Source organism: Stenella coeruleoalba (assembly GCF_951394435.1).
Source record: "Stenella coeruleoalba genome assembly, chromosome: 8".
NCBI classification, from domain to species: domain Eukaryota; kingdom Metazoa; phylum Chordata; class Mammalia; order Artiodactyla; family Delphinidae; genus Stenella; species Stenella coeruleoalba.
The window spans coordinates 47,191,504-47,207,971 of NC_137154.1; the positions used below are offsets into that span (position 1 = coordinate 47,191,504).

General features: G+C 42.7%; 1 protein-coding gene across 8 annotated transcripts in view; it reads left to right on the plus strand.

The window, feature by feature from the left end:
• Nucleotides 1–16,468, plus strand: part of OVCH2 (ovochymase 2) — a 200,445-nt gene that overhangs the window by 159,924 nt on the left and 24,053 nt on the right. For 5 of the 8 annotated variants that reach the window (XM_079930577.1, XM_079930582.1, XM_079930583.1 and 2 more), the window contains 4 exons: nucleotides 1,644–2,078; nucleotides 9,830–9,882; nucleotides 11,613–11,744; nucleotides 13,213–13,363. The gene's annotated coding sequence lies outside the window, so the exon portion shown is untranslated. The remainder of the gene's footprint in view (nucleotides 1–1,643; nucleotides 2,079–9,829; nucleotides 9,883–11,612; nucleotides 11,745–13,212; nucleotides 13,364–16,468) is intronic. The other 3 variants (XM_079930578.1, XM_079930580.1, XM_079930579.1) reach the window with 3 other exon arrangements.

A 16,468-nucleotide genomic window follows, 5' to 3' on the forward strand; every position in this document is an offset into this window, starting at 1 on the left:
TTTTCCTTGTTTCCTCCGTGACATCCACTGACAAGGAAGCTTTCAGAGTTTGCCATTTTGATCGTTTGTCAAGAGAAAGATCAAGCACCTAATTTTTAATTATTAAAAAATTTTTTTAGTTTTACAAATTATCTGACACGTAGAACACAAAGTAATAGAGAACGTAGAAGAGGAGTATTCCTTTTAATGAGGAGGGATAGAAGCCGTCTGAGTCTTTTTGTTGTTGCTTCTTGGACCTCAGGATGCGTATATATCCTGGGAAGAAACTGTAAAGTGTGTCTGCGGTGGTTCCTGTTCTTGGCCACCAGGGGGCGATATATTCAGCAGAGCCATTTCTCTCAGTACCTGCCAAGGAGTCTCATTACAACACTTGGCTAGATTTATTGGTCATTTTATCCCACAGCACCTACCATAGTGCCCAGAACACAGGCGATGCCACATAAATATTTGATGAATAAAACTAATTCAGAAATAGCTCCTGGTGTGAAAGCTCAACAAGAGGAATTTTCCTGATTCCCTCTCCCTGAACTCACACCTACTTTAGGGCCTTCTTCCCTTATACAAATACACATAAAAACTTAAGGACAGGAACAGGAATTTACATGTGTCCTGTTTTAAGTAGCACACCTAACCTGGATTCCTTAAATCATTCCGTAAGTAATTTTGTCCTTCCTTCGCTTTTTATTTGGAAATTTTGCAAATCTACAGAACAGATGGAAGAATAATACAATGAACACCTGTTTATCCTTCACCTATATTCCTCAGTTGTTGACAACCCATCACACTGGCTTGGTACTGATTTGGTGTCCTCTCTGGACAGATCTCTGTACCAGAGACCAGGGAGTAGGGGAGGCAGGATACAAAGAGGAACAGGATAGGTACTAACCTATATTCGAGGAATTTATATCCTAATAATGAAGCTTATATGTACAGATAGAGAGTAGATTTATGTAAAACTAAGAGCCTTCAAGACTAATATATGGTGTTAGGTGTCAGGATAGCAGTTACGCTTTGCAGGAGCAGTGACTGGGCTGGTCTCCTGAAGTGTCTTCTGAGATTCTGCTAGTCTGATCTGGGTTCTGGTTGTACTTCTTGGAAAAACATTCAAAGTATTTTATTGCTTGAGTATTTTTCTGTGTGTATGTTATACTTTAATAAAATTGACAACAAAAGGGGAAATGTGCACAGAAAAACACAATACAAGAAAATACTGAAATAACTTCTGAGATGATTAGGACACCGGTGTTTGACTGGGGCCCACAAAGATAAATAGGATGTCAACGTTATTCCCAACACTGTGAGGAACCCTGGGATGGTTTTGGCTAGGGGAGTGACATGATCAAAACAAGTGCTCTTTGGTGGTTAATTTGGGAGTGGGAGGAGGACAGGGAAAGCTGAACCCCAGGGAGAGTAGTCCAGGTGAGCAATGTTGAAGACCCAAGCCCAAAGGTAGGAGATGGATGCAAGATATTTTGTGAATATAGGATCTAAAGTGTTTGGTGACTAGATAATTGAGGCAAAGAAGAGGGGGAAGTCAAGGGTGGGCTTGATGTTTTATTCTTGGGTGAAACATCCATTTCTTTCTCTCTATGTATATATATAAATCTCTCTAGAATACAATAAGCATTTCTCATTATTCCCAGGTGTCTATTAGAGTTTCCAGCACAAGGGAGATGCTCAGACCTGGACTTGACGGTGAGGAGGACCCATGGGTAACGAAGATGTGCCTTCTTGGCCCCCTTCCAGGTGGGCTCTGTGGAGCCACTTCCCCTCCCACTTCCAGATCCCTTTCCAGCCAGACTGTGGGAGGCAGGAGGCCAACAGTCGCTCTTGGTCATAGCAGGTCCGTGTGCAGATTGCCACCAGGCATCTCTGGGAAACCTGGGTAGCCACCCATGCTCATTGCTTCACCAATATGTAAGTACACCCAGGGAGTGGAACATGGTGAGAGCTCGTGGTTTAAGTTGGCTGATCATCAATTCTTCATCTTCAGGATGCCACCTCTGACATCCATCAGGGTCTGCTGCTGCTTCCCCATTCAACCACCATCATGGGCAATCCGCCTCCCCAGCGAGAACGTGAGTTCCTTGAGTGCTCAGGAAATTTCTACCCCCTCACCTTGAGTTTCTAGTATATTTTAATTAAACATGAGGCTGGTTGTTGGATAGAGATACACTTATTTTATCATATCTTCGTTCCTAGGATTTTTAAATCAGAAATGAATACTGAATTTTGTGAAATACTTTGAGCATCTGTTGAAATGATTGATTCTCTCCTTTGACTTATTAGTATATTAAATCTGTATTAATAGATTTCCTAACATTCCTACATCCCTGAATCCCACTTAGACATGGTACATTCGTCTTTCAATGTACTGCTGGGCTCTTTTACTAATATTTCACTTAGATTTTTGCATCAACATTCATGACTGAAATTGACTTATAGCGGAGGTTCTCGAAATGTGATCTGGAGACCGCTGGGGATCTCCAAGATCCTTTTAGGGGAGACCCCCTAAAAGATCAAAACGATTTTCATAGTAATACTAAGACATTATTATCCCCTTTTACTCTCATTCACTCACCAGTATGCAGTAGAGTTTTCCAGAGACTATATAACATGTGATATCTCAACAGATTGCGTGTAAAAGGCAGATAGGAAATCCCATCTGTCTTCTGTTTAGCCAGACATTAAATGGTTTTGAAAAAATGTGAAACAATGCCAGTCTTATTTAAAGTTTTTATTTTGAAAGACGTAGTTACTTGAATACATGTCATTATGTATTAACTTAATGGTTTTATTATGGTTATCTTAAATAAATTAATATATAATCTAAAAAACTTTTGCTTTAAGTTCTAGTATGTTAACTATTGGTAAATATTACTCACATAAACAAAAGCTCTTTAGGATTTTCAGTGATTTTTTTCAAAGTGTAAAGATGTCCTGAGACCCAAAATTTGAGAACCGCTGGCTATAGTTTTCTTTTTGTCGTCTGCCTCCGTCAGACTTTGGTATCAGTGCTCTTCATGAAAAGAACTCGAGAGCTCTCCTTTTTTTTTTAAATTGAGGTATAATTGACATGTAACATATTAGTTTCAGGTGTACAATAAAATGATTTGATATTTGTATTTTTGCTAAATGATCGCTGCAATAAGCGTAGTCATCTTCCACCACCACGCACAGTTACAATTGGTTTTCCTTGTGATGAGAATTTTTAAGATCTACTCTCAGCAACTTTCTCTTAGAGCTTTCCTTCTTTTCTTTTTCCTTCTGTATGCTTTGCATAAATTTATAACGGGGGAATAATAACTAATGATGTCATGTGATTACATATACTAAACATCTTGTTTAGTTCCTTCCTTGTTACTGGTTTTTAGGTTTAAAATTTTCACCTTCACTCAATTTTGACAATTTATAATCTCCTAGTGATAGCTATAACACTCAGATTTTCCTACTAATTGCTTTGTGCTGTGCAAAACATTTCCTTATATACTTTTGTGATCTTTGCTACTTTTCCAATTTTGTATATTTTTAAAATCTTAAAAAAAATTAGACTAGCTAGTATCATCATTTTATAGAGTTTTTATTTTAGAAAACAGTTAATTTTTGTAATGGCCCTATTTTTCTGGCTACACCCTATTGAGTCACTTCAGCTGACCCAGACAGGCAGGCTGACCAGGGACTGGGGACCGTGACTCTGAGATATTTCCTGCAGATGATGGACAGGCACAGCTATAACCCATGTTGACACTAGAATGCAACTGCGAGACTTGTTTATGTTCCCCTTAGAGCTCTTTTTTTTAAATTGTGATTTACTTTTCCCCATTTTTTTAAACATCTTTATTGGAGTATAATTTCTTTACAATGGTGTGTTAGTTTCTGCCTTATAACAAAGTGAATCAGCTATACATATACATATATCCCCATATCTCCTCCCTCTTGTGTCTCTCTCCCACCCTCCCTATCCCACCCCTCTAGGCGGTCACAAAGCACCGAGCTGATCTCCCTGTGCTATGCGGCTGCTTCCCACTAGCTATCGATTTTACCTTTGGTAGTGTATATATGTCCGTGCCACTCTCTCACTTCATCCCAGCTTACCTTTCCCCCTCCCCGTGTCATCGAGTCCATTCTCTACGTCTGTGTCTTTATTCCTGTCCTGCCCCTAGGTTCTTCAGAACCTTTTTTTTTTTTTTTTTTTTTAGATTCTATATATATATATGTGTTAGCATACGGTATTTGTTTTTCTCTTTCTGACTTACTTCACTCTGTATGACAGACGCTAGGTCCATCAAACTCACTACAAATAACTCAATTTTGTTTCTTTTGGTGGCTGAGTAATATTCCATTGTATATATGTGCCACATCTTCTTTATTCACCTGTCGATGGACACTTAGGTTGCTTCCATGTCCTGGCTTTTGTAAATAGAGCTGCAATGAACATTGTGGTACATTATGTGGTACATAATTTTTGAATTATGGTTTTCTCAGGGTATATGCCCAGTAGTGGGATTTCTGGGTTGTATGGTAGTTCTATTTTTAGTTTTTTAAGGAACCTCCATACTGTTCTCCATAGTGGCTGTATCAATTTACATTCTCACCCACAGTGCAAGAGGGTTCCCTTTTGTCCACACCCTCTCCAGCATTTATTGTTTGCAGATTTTTTTGATGGTGGCCATTCTGACTGGTGTGAGGTGATACCTCATTGTAGCTTTGATTTGCATTTCTCTAACGATTAGTGATGTTGAGCATCCTTTCATGTGTTTGTTGGCAATCTGTATATCTTCTTTAGAAAAATGTCTATTTAGATCTTCTGCCCATTTTTGGATTGGTTTGTTTGTTTTTTGATATTGAGTTGCATGAGCTGCTTGTAGATTTTGGAGATTAATCCGTTGTCAGTTGCTTCATTTGTAGATATTTTCTCCCATTCTGAGGGTTGTCTTTTCTTATTTATGTTTTCCTTTGCTGTGCAAAAGCTTTTAAGTTTCATTAGGTCCCATTTATTTTTGTTTTTATTTCCATTTGTCTAGGAGGTGGGTCAAAAAGGATCCTGCTGTGATATATGTCATAGAGTGTTCTGCCTATGTTTTCCTCTAAGAATTTTATAGGGTCTGGCCTTACATTTAGGTCTTTAATCCATTTTGAGTTTATTTTGGGGCATGGTGTTAGGGAGTGTTCTAATTTCATTCGTTTACATGTAGCTGTCCAGTTTTCCCAGCACCACTTATTGAAGAGACTGTCTTTTCTCCACTGTATATTCTTGCCTCCTTTATCAAAAATAAGGTGACCATATATGCATGGGTTTATCTCTGGGCTTTCTATCCTGTTCCATTGAGCTATATTTCTGTTTTTGTGCCAGTACCATACTGTCTTGATTACTGTAGCTTTGTAGTGTAGTCTGAAGCCAGGGAGCCTGATTCCTCTAGCTCTGTTTTTCTTTCTCAAGATTGCTTTGGCTATTCGGGGTCTTCTGTGTTTCCATACAAATTGTGAAATTTTTTGTGCTAGTTTTGTGAAACATGCCATTGGTACTTTGATAGGGATTACATTGAATCTGTAGTTTGCTTTCGGTAGTATAGTCATTTTCACAGTGTTGATTCTTCCAATCCATGAATATGGTATACCTCTCCATCTATCTGTATCATCTTTAATTTCTTTCATCAGTGTCTTATAGTTTTTTGCATACAGGTCTTTTGTCTCCTTAGATAGGTTTATTCCTAGGTATTTTATTCTTTTTCTTGCAATGGTAAATGGGAGTGTTTCCTTAATTTCTCTTTCAGATTTTTATCATTAGTGTATAGGAATGCAAGTGTTTTCTGTGCATTAATTTTGTATCCTGCTACTTTACCAAATTCATTGATTAGCTCTAGTAGTTGTCTGGTAACATCTTTAGGATTCTCTATGTATAGTATCATGTCATCTGCAAACGGTGACAGCTTTACTTCTTCTTTTCCGGTTCGAATTCCTTTTATTTCCTTTTCTTGTCTGATTGCTGTGGCTGAAACTTCCAACACTATGTTGAATAATAGTTGTGAGAGTGGACAACCTTGACTTGTTCCTGATCTTAGAGGAAATGATTTCAGTTTTTCACCATTGAGGATGATGTTGGCTATGGCTTTGTCAGATATAGCCTTTATTATATTGAGATAAGTTCCCTCTGTGCCTACTTTATGGAGGGTTTTTATCATAAGTGGGTGTTGAATTTTGTCAAAAACTTTTACTGCATCTGTTGAGATGATCATATGGTTTTTCTCCTTCAATTTGTTAATATGGTGTATCACATTGATTGATTTACATATATTGAAGAATCTTGCATTCCTGGGATAAACCCCACTTGATCATGGTGTATGATCCTTTTAATGTGCTGTTGGATTCTGTTTGCTAGTATTTTGTTGAGGATTTTATATTCATAAGTGATGTTGGCCTGTAGTTTTCTTTCTTGTGACATCTTTTTCTGGTTTTGGTATCAGGGTGATGGTGGCCTCGTAGAATGAGTTTGAGAGTGTTCCTCCCTCTGCTATATTTTGGAAGTGTTTGAGAAGGGTAGGTGTTAGCTCTTCTCTAAATATTTGATAGAATTCACCTGTGAATCCATCTGGTCCTGGGCTTTTGTTTGTTGGAAGATTTTTAATCACAGTTTCAATTTCAGTGCTTGTGATTGGTCTGTTTATATTTTCTATTTCTTCCTGGTACAGTCTCAGAAGGTTGTGCTTTTGTAAGAATTTGTCCATTTCTTCCAGGTTGCCCATTTTATTGACATATAGTTGATTGTAGTAACCTCTCATTATCCTTTGTATTTCTGCAGTGTAAGTTGTTACTTCCCCTTTTTCATTTCTAATTCTATTGATTTGAGTCTTCTCCCTTTTTTTCTTAATGAGTCTGGCTAATGGTTCATCAATTTTGTTTATCTTCTCAAAGAACCAGCTTTTAGTTTTATTGATCTTTGTTATTGTTTCCTTCATTTATTTCTGATCTGATCTTTATGATTTCTTTCCTTCTGCTAACTTTGGGGTTTTTTGTTCTTCTTTTTCTAATTGCTTTAGGTGTAAGTTTAGGTTGTTTATATGAGATGTTTCTTGTTTTTTGAGGTACGATTGTATTGTTATAAACTTCCCTCTTAGAACTGCTTTTGCTGCATCCCTTAGGTTTTGGGTGGTCGTGTTTTCATTGTCACTTTTTTATAGTTCTTTTTTGATTTCCTCTTTGATTTCTTCAGTGATCTCTTGGTTATTTAGTAGTGTATTGTTTAGCATCCATGTGTTTGTATTTTTTACAGATTTTTTCTGGTAATTGGTATCTAGTCTCATAGCGCTGTGGTCGGATAAGATACTTGATATGATTTCAGTTTTCTTAAATTTACTAAGGCTTGATTTGTGACCCAAGATATGATCTATCCTGGAGAATGTTGCATGAGCACTTGAGAAGAAAGGGTATTCTGTTGTTTCTGGATGGAATGTCCCATCAGTATCAATTAAGTCCATAATGTTTAATGTATCATTTAAAGCTTGTGTTTCCTTACATATTTTCATTTTGGATGATCTGTGCATTGGTGAAAGTGGGGTGTTAAAGTCCCCTACTATGATTGTGTTACTGTCAATTTCCCCTTTTATGGCTGTTAGTATTTGCCTTATGTATTGAGGTGCTCCTATGTTGGGTGCATAAATATTTACAATTGTTATATCTTCTTCTTGGATTGATCCCTTGATCATCATATAGTGTCCTTCTTTGTCTCTTGTAATAGTCTTTGTTTTAAAGTCTATTTTGTCTGATATGAGAATTGCTACTCCAGCTTTCTTTTGATTTCCGTTTGCATGGAATATCTTTTTCCATCCCCTCCCTTTCAGTCTGTACGTGTCCCTAGGTCTGAAGTGGGTCTCTTGTAGACAGCATATATACAGGTCTTGTTTTTGTATCCATTCAGCCAGTCTGTGTCTTTTGGTTGGAGCATTTAATCCACTTACATTTAAGGTAATTATTGATATGTATGTTCCTATTACCATTTTCTTAATTGTTTTGGGTTTATTATTGTAGGTCTTTTCCTTCTCTTGTGTTTCCTGCCTAGAGAAGTTCCTTTAGCATTTGTTGTAAAGCTGGTTTGGTGGTGCTGAGTTCTCTTAGCTTTTGCTTGTCTGTAAAGTTTTTAATTTTTTACGTCGAATCTGAGTGAGATCCTTGCTGGGTAGAGTAATCTTGGTTGTAGGTTTTTTCCCTTTAATCACTTTAAATATGTCCTGCCAGTCCCTTCTGGCTTGCAGAGTTTCTGCTGAAAGATCAGGTGTTAACGTTATGGGGATTCCCTTGTATGTTATTTGTTGTTTTTCCCTTGCTTCTTTTAATATTTTGTCTTTGTATTTAATTTTTGATAGTTTGATTAATATGTGTCTTGACATGTTTCTCCTTGTATTTATCTTGTATGGGTTTCTCTGCGCTTGCCTGACTTGATTGACTATTTCCTTTACCCTGTTAGGGAAGTTTTCAACTATAATCTCTTCAAATATTTTCTCAGTCCCTTTCTTTTTCTCTTCTTCTTCTGGGACCCCTATAATTCAAATGTTGGTGCGTTTAATGTTATCCCAGAGGTCTCTGAGACTGTCCTCAATTCTTTTCATTCTTTTTTCTTTATTCTGCTCTGTGGTAGTTATTTCCACTCTTTTATCTTCCAGGTCACTTATCCATTCTTCTGCCTTCGTTATTCTGCTGTTGATTCCTTCTAGAGAATTTTAAATTTCATTTATTGTGTTGTTCATCATTGTTTGTTTGCTCTTTAGTTCTTCTAGGTCCATGTTAAACATTTCTTATATTTTCTCCATTCTATTTCCATGATTTTGGTTCATCTTTACTATCATTACTCTGAATTCTTTTTCCGGTAGACTGCCTATTTCCTCTTCATTTGTTTGGTCTGGTGGGTTTTTACCTTGTTCCTTCATCTGCTGTTTGTTTCTCTGTCTTCTCATTTCACTTAAGTTACTGTTTGGGGTCTCCTTTTCACAGGCTGCAGTTCGTAGTTCCTGTTGCTTTTGGTGTCTGCCCCCAGTGACTAAGGTTGGTTCAGTGGGTTGTGGAGGTTTCCTGGTGGAGGGGACTGGTGCCTGTGTTCTGGTGGATGAGGCTGGATCTTGTCTTTCTGGTGGGCAGGACCTCGTCTGGTGGTGTGTTTCGGGGTGTCTGTGAACTTATTATGATTTTAGGTAGCCTCTTTGCTAATGTGGTCCTGTCTTGCTAGTTGTTTGGCATGGAGCATCCAGCACTGGAGCATGCTGGTGGCCCCTCTGCCACCCACAGTCTCCGCCCATGAAGGGGCTTCCTAGGGTGTGGAAACCTTTCCTCCTTCACAGCTCCCTCCCAGATGGGCAGGTCATGTCCCTATTCTTTTGTCTCTGTTTTTTCTTTTTTCTTCTGCCCTACCCAGGTACGTGGGGAGTTTCTTGCCTTTTGGGAGGTCTGAGGTCTTCTGCCAGCGTTCAGTAGGTGTTCTGTAGGAGTTGTTCCACGTGTAGATGTATTTCTGATGTATTTGTGGGGAGGAAGGTGATCTCCACGTCTTATTCCTCCTCCATCTTGAAGGTCTCCCCTCTTAGAGCTCTTAACTCATGAAGTGGTGTCAGACAGACTGCGTCATGTTTCTGAGCCGTAGGAACATCTACATACATAGAAGAGACAGCGTTCTCTAGAGCCTCACTGAGCTGCTGGAAGGGCCGGTTATTGCCTTCACTGTGATGGTCAAGATGGCGGCCTTGCTTTCCCTCTGATTCCAGGGGTCCTTGGAGAGCCACTTCCCAACCCCATATTTTTGAATGAGGCCATACCTTCGATTTCTTTTCTTCTTACTTTCTAGTTGCCTGGTTGGTGAATGCAAACATCTATGATTTGGCCAAAGGCTCCCCTCAGGTAAGAGACCTCAGAGCTTCCCTCCTCTCCTGGCCACCAGCATTCGCTCTGAGTGCCACAGCCCCACTAGATCATGTGGTTCCCATGGTGCTGACCTGGGTTTGGTCATAGATGTTTCTGGTGAAGAATACAGGATTTGGACTGGATTTTCTTTCCCTTTATAAAGAGAGAAATAGGGAGGATTGAAGAGCCAACTCCAGGTCTGTCAATTGTGTCTAGCTTCACAATGGAGGTCCTCTTCTTCTCCTGGGAACCTTCTGTTGCCCATAGGTCAGCTTTTCCCGTTCCTAGCCCTGCAGGACTGTAGAATGAGCAACAGTCATTTAGGAAACCCTCTCTCACACCCTCGTCCACCTGGAGCCATGCGGGCACTTACAACACAAGGGGGGGTCCCACACCATCCCACATGGTGACCAGGTACCCACACTTGCAGTTGTTTCCTTTCTGGGGAGAATTCAAGCACCCAAGCTCCACGAGCCTCCCTTCTTCAGTGGGTCTATTTTACGCTCTTTTTGTCTTACGAGAAAAGGTCCATCACGCACCTCGTAAGCCACCCTAGCTCCCGCAGCACCACTGTGGATTATGACTTGGCAACGCCGCAACTGGTGGACCCGCTTCACTTGAATTGGCACCTTTGTGGTCACAGCCACAGGATGGGCGCCCTCATCCAGGTCTGCGATCAGCCCTCACACTAGGGTCCTGGGAAACTTCCATCCCTGCAGCCCTTCACAGACTCCTTACTTACACACCTCTCTCAGTGGTTCTCACACTGCCCCTGTGGTGTGAACAGGCGAGGACACTTACCCCACGTTCACGAAAAGAAAAGAAACTGAGGCTTGCAAAGTCGAAGTGACAGAGTCCCACAACTGCCGAGACGGAGCCTGTGCTTGACGCGGCTTAAGCACAGTCATCTCTGCACTGTCCCCACTTTGGGACTAATTCCGCACCGCTCCGGTGCGAAGCCACCCTTCCTGCCCTGAGACTGATCCCTCGTGTCATTCATTCTTTCACATGGTCACGTGCAGGTCTTCTTTGCGCGCCATCTTCTTGCCACACTCTCAGGCTCTGGGAATGCAGAAGCAAATACAACCCAATCTGTGATTTCTAGCGTAGAATTTATGAACTGTGTGTAACCGTCCCCAGAACAAGGTGATAAACGCTGTAACAGATGGGAGCAGTATGTTCAGAGGGAACACAGAGAAGGGAGTGACTTCCTAGGAGTATGAGGGAAGGCTTAACTAAGGATTAGACATGTAGGCTGGGCCTTAAAAGAATCAGAAGTTTTTCAGGGAGACAGAGAAGGGAAGGCATTCCATTCAGAGGGTTTGACATGAACTAAGGATTTGAAAGGCTAAGCAGAGGGATAGTCAGGGCAAAGGTGGCAGTTCTATGTGGTGGGTGCTTTGACAGGGGGAATTGAGGGGAGTTTATTTAAAATTACAGCCTGAGTCCCAGTTGTGAAGGGTCTTATTTTGGTGCTAATGAAACAGAGCAGGACCCTATGGTCCTTGCCTCCCCCGGTATGTCCTCAGCCTGCCTTTTGTCTGTGGAAAAACTTTAGACAAAGAATAAGTTTAATCAGAGAAGTGAGAAAATGCAGAAACAAAGGAAAACAGTCAAAGGAGACCAAATAATAATAGTTTAATCATTAAGCATAGTCAAGGACCTTTAGTTCCTCCTTAAGGGCTATAGATAATATTCTGAGCCACATCCTGTTAACTGTTTTGCAGACACCGAAGACCCTGCCAGGTGGAGGAGGTTGACGACATGATGACCAAATTGAAGCTGTGACATAAGCTGCTCCGCTCACACAATTCCGAGAACTGACCTCAGAGAAATGGGAACAAACCCTGGAGCTAAAGGTTAACGTACTTAAAACAACCAAGATGGCGCTGATCAGACCACCACATTACTGATTTGAGGATGCCTGTCAGAGCTGACTGTGCTGTTCTGCTCCCTCCCTCCACCTACAACCCTGAAACTCCCCTTTAAAAGCCCCTGTCCCCTGAGCAGCAATTGGGAGTTGGTTCTCAGACAGGAGTCCACCCTCTCCCCCTGTTGCCAGCCTCTGAAATAAAGCAGGCTTTCCTTTCCTACCAACACTTGTCCGTCGAGAATTGGCTTTCAAGCGGTGAGCAGCCAGACCTGGGTTCGGTAACACTAAGGTTAGACTCTATCTTATAGCCCAGTGATGGGAACTATTGCCCTTCGCGTGCAGAGGAGGCAGAAAAGAAAACCTGTACTAAAGAAAAATTAATCTGGCAGTTGAGGAGATGCATAGATATAAGAGCCCAAATAAAATATGATGAGGACTACAAGAGTGACAAGGAGGAAAAAGTAATTTCCCAAAACATTGTTTCTACAGACCCAATAAGATTTGATGACCAATAAAAAAAGAAAGAAAGAAAAAAAAGGTTGGATGACCAATAATGCTTAAAATGGAGGAAAGAAAAGAACCAGAAAGGGAATATCATAGCAGTAGCAGATATAGGGAGGGTGTGAGGGGTGAAGATGAATTAAGTTTGTGTTTGGTAATTTTGGAGGTACCTGTGGGATGTCCAGCTACAGTTGTCTAGGGATTAAGAAAGCAGCCAAGGATGATGTGATTTGAGAGGTAGCAAGTATGGGTGAGGGTTGCAGCCTTGAGAAAGGCTATTTTAGGAGGAAAAGGAGCAAAGGGACAGGAGAACCTGAGGAAAGAAGTTGAAAGGAATGAGCAGAAGGGCAGGGGGAGAAGCAGGACAGAGCATGGAAGCTGGGGAGAGAGCTTAGGTTTCAGGAAGAAGGGTAGTCAATAATGTGAAATGCTGCACAAAATCTAGTCCTATAAGAATGGGAAAAGAGGCCTTTTGATTTGGCCATTGGCATGTTGTGGGTAACCTCAGTAAGTCAGGATTCCGTGGTCTGATGGCTAAAGAAGGAGAATAAACAGGAGGTGACAAAGAGGCAACAACAGAGATAGATTTCCTTTTCAGAAGGATGGTCCCGAAGTACAGTGGCTAGTCTCTGGGCTGCTGATGCTTCTGGGTGCAGGAGTCAAGGACGTAGATACTCATACGCTAGCATGACCCTAATAACCGTTTACTTCTCAGCGTCAGTCTTCCAGGGGACTGTTTTTTCTCATAGCCATCACTTCTTATAAATGTTTCGGGTAATATAATTTTCTTTGACAGCTTGCCGAGAAACATCACATACCTTCTAATCCGCATAGTAGAATCCTCTTTCCCTTTGTCTTTATGGATAAAATGCACAAATATCCCCTGAAAATATATTCTGCTTTTTTTCCTAGACATTAATTGACTTTAACAAAAGCGATTCCTTGCCTTCAAGGTGGAGAGATGTCCAACAAGTTTCTGCAGCTTAACGTCTCCATCTTTGCCTCTGAAGCCTGCTAGGTGTGTTGTGCGTCCCTCGCTCCACAGATGCGCTGGAGGGCACTGGTGCTGGCTTCCCTTCTGGGGGAGGCAAGGATTCCTTCTGGGTAAGTTCTCCACCCACCATCTCTCTCCTCTTTGGCAGCACTCCTGGGGGACTGGGCAGCTGGCAGCCTGTGGGAAAGGTTCTGGTTGTCACCTGGTGGCTTGACAAAAGGGCCCCTGGTGGAGCTGCTGTGACCATGGGAGGTTAGAACCTTCGGGATCCTCAGAGACCCCCTGTAGATAATTTCAAGAACCATCTTTTGAGAATTGAATAGTCCTTTCTAAAAAAGCTTCCTTTGGATTTTCAGAAACGTTGTACTCCAGATAAGGAAAAGCATCCTCCCCTTATATTTTCAGGGGTTTGGTTTCCTTTTTCCTTGCTTCTGGAATTGAATCACTACTGGTTGCAGTATGGGGTAGGGCAGGCAATTCTATGGCTTCAAAAGATTTAGTTCATCCTGTTTGGGGAAGAATCATGCATTCTTTATTGCTCCTCAGTTCTCACCAGACTTATTAACATACATTAAAGTTAAATTAGCAGACAAAATATATCACAAGATTAATCTACAGCTTGCATATCAAGATTGATGACCCACAAACCTTTAATTCTCATCAGGGGTCCTTATCAGTTTGCAGAGAGCAGCCTCTGGCATAATCAGCTGTTACAAGTGCCCAACCCTCCTGGACCCCAGCAGAAATATCCTCCTATCCTTTCCTTTTCTGGATCATCACAAGTCTGCTCCCATCAGGCAGTGTGGTTCTTCCACCTCCCAACCTAGATCTACCAGGAACTGCATTTCCCTGCTCAGTTACCAGCCCTCAGGGCCACTGCCACCACACTCCTCTGTGTCCCCACTCTTCTCCACTGAGTTAGTGGAGCCCCAGTGGTGTCATTTCCTTGGTGAAAGGAGGGAGAACGTCTCTCTGCTTTGTGCCACCCTCCATGAGCACTGCTTGGATCCTGCTGTTTAATAGGGACTTGAGTGAAATTCTTCTTTCAGTTCTGGTTTAAGGACTTCACCCTTGCTTTCTCTGGGATGAGTCTAGCAGAGTCAATAATGGGAGACAATGAAGGGATATTTGTACAACCACATGCATAGTGAGGGGGCTATGTTCTAGTTTGGTGAGAATAGGACTGAGTTGACGCCCTGCATTCAATTTGTGCTTTTCCTGGAATTTCTTTTCTGTTCTTTCCGGAGGGGGAGGGCCGAAAAAAGGACCATTCCAGGGCGCGGCGCTGGGCTTGCCACATTTGGGAGCGCCGCCTGAAGTTGGGCGCACAGCCTCCCGACGCCCTGCCGTTGGGCTGGTGGAGGCCGCAGCACTGCTAGGGTTGTATCAGTCCTCCTGTTTGCACTATTTCTTTTTGCGACCATGGCCCCGCCTTAAGTATTTCTAATTAAGAAACAAAACCTCAGGAGACCGAAACTTAACCAGCCGCTCTCGCTTCTATAATTACGCCTGCTGACCCCCCCCCCCCCCCGCAACCGTCCAACCAATCAGACGGCGACTAGTGTCTCTGTTTAAAAGTCAACCAATCGGCGACTAGCGTCTTTGTTTAAAAGTCAACCAATCGGCGACTAGTGTCTCTGTTTAAAAGTCAACCAATCAGACGGCGACTAGTGTCTCTGTTTAAAAGTCAACCAATCGGCGACTAGCGTCTCTGTTTAAAAGTCAACCAATCGGCGACTAGCGTCTTTGTTTAAAAGTCAACCAATCGGCGACTAGTGTCTCTGTTTAAAAGTCAACCAATCGGCGACTAGTGTCTTTGTTTAAAAGTCAACCAATCGGCGACTATATTTGTACCGGTCTATAAAAGAGCTGTACTAATCTCCGCCAGGGCCTCTTAGCGTCACGGGCAAGGAGTGCGCGGAGGTCCAGGTTCGAACCTGCAATAAATGACCCTTGCCGTTTGGCTTTGACTCTCGACTCTGGTGGTCTTGTGGAGGGGCCTCGCGACCTTGGGCATTTCATTTGGGGGCTCGTCCGGGATGCCCCCAAGCCCACCAGACATCAGGTCAACGGGTCATCGCTGACAACCGATCGGTAAGTAAGCCGGCTCAGGGTACCTTCTGTTTTGGGGACTAGGACAGTCCTGGCGGACGCGCTATAGGACACCTAGTCGGGTGTGGTTGGAGACGTCCACCACGACCCATCTGGGGCTGGCAGCCCATCTGAAGCACGCACGCGATAACCTCCCCTTCCTCCTTTTACAGACTCCGCTATTGGGACTGCTCTTAATCACTTTTGTTTTCAGAGTAACCTTTTCTAATCAATCTCTTACAGGACCTAGACATGGGCCAAGCACAGAGTACCCCCCTCTCCCTCCTTCTCGCTAATTTCGGGGATGTAAAGTCCCGAGGACACAACTTCAGTCTGGATATCTGGAGAAGAAAACTAATTACCTTCTGCCGCTCTGAATGGCCAACTTTCGGGGTTGGCTGGTCCACCGAGGGTACCTTTTGTCTTCCTATAATCCTAAAAGTTAAATCTAGAGTTTTCTTGCCAGGAAAAGAAGGCCATCCGGACCAGATCCCCTACATCCTGGTATGGCAGGACCTGGTAGAAAACCCTCCTCCCTGGATGACCCCCTTTTTGTCATCAGGGTCATATAAGATCCTTGCGGCCCGACCAACTAAACCTCCCAAGCCTCAGACCCGAACTGCACCCATACTCTCTGACAGCCAAGACCTCCTTCTCCTAGACCCCCCCCCCATATCAATCTCCTCCTGTGGCCCCACAACCAGTCCCCCTTCCTGCTCCTGGCTCTGCTCCTCTCCCCTTGGTAGAACCTCCTGCAGCCCCTCCCGGAGGGCCACCCAGGCCAGAACCGGAGGACCGAGAGGCAGAGGCACTACCGGTCCCCCTGCCCAATGAAAATAATTCCCAGGGGCCGGCTGGGCGCACTCGCGGACGCACTCAGCGCGACCCAGGGTTCCGCCATCCTGATTCTACCAGAGCCCTACCCCTGCGAGAAATAGGCCCTCCCGATGAGACAGGGAACCCCCGACTCCAGTATTGGCCATTTTCTACCAGTGACCTATATAATTGGAAAACCCAGAATGCCCGTTTTTCTGATAATCCTAAAGACTTGATAGCTCTTCTAGATAGCGTTATGTTCACTCATCAGCCCACCTGGGATGACTGCCAACAGCTCCTCCGGATCC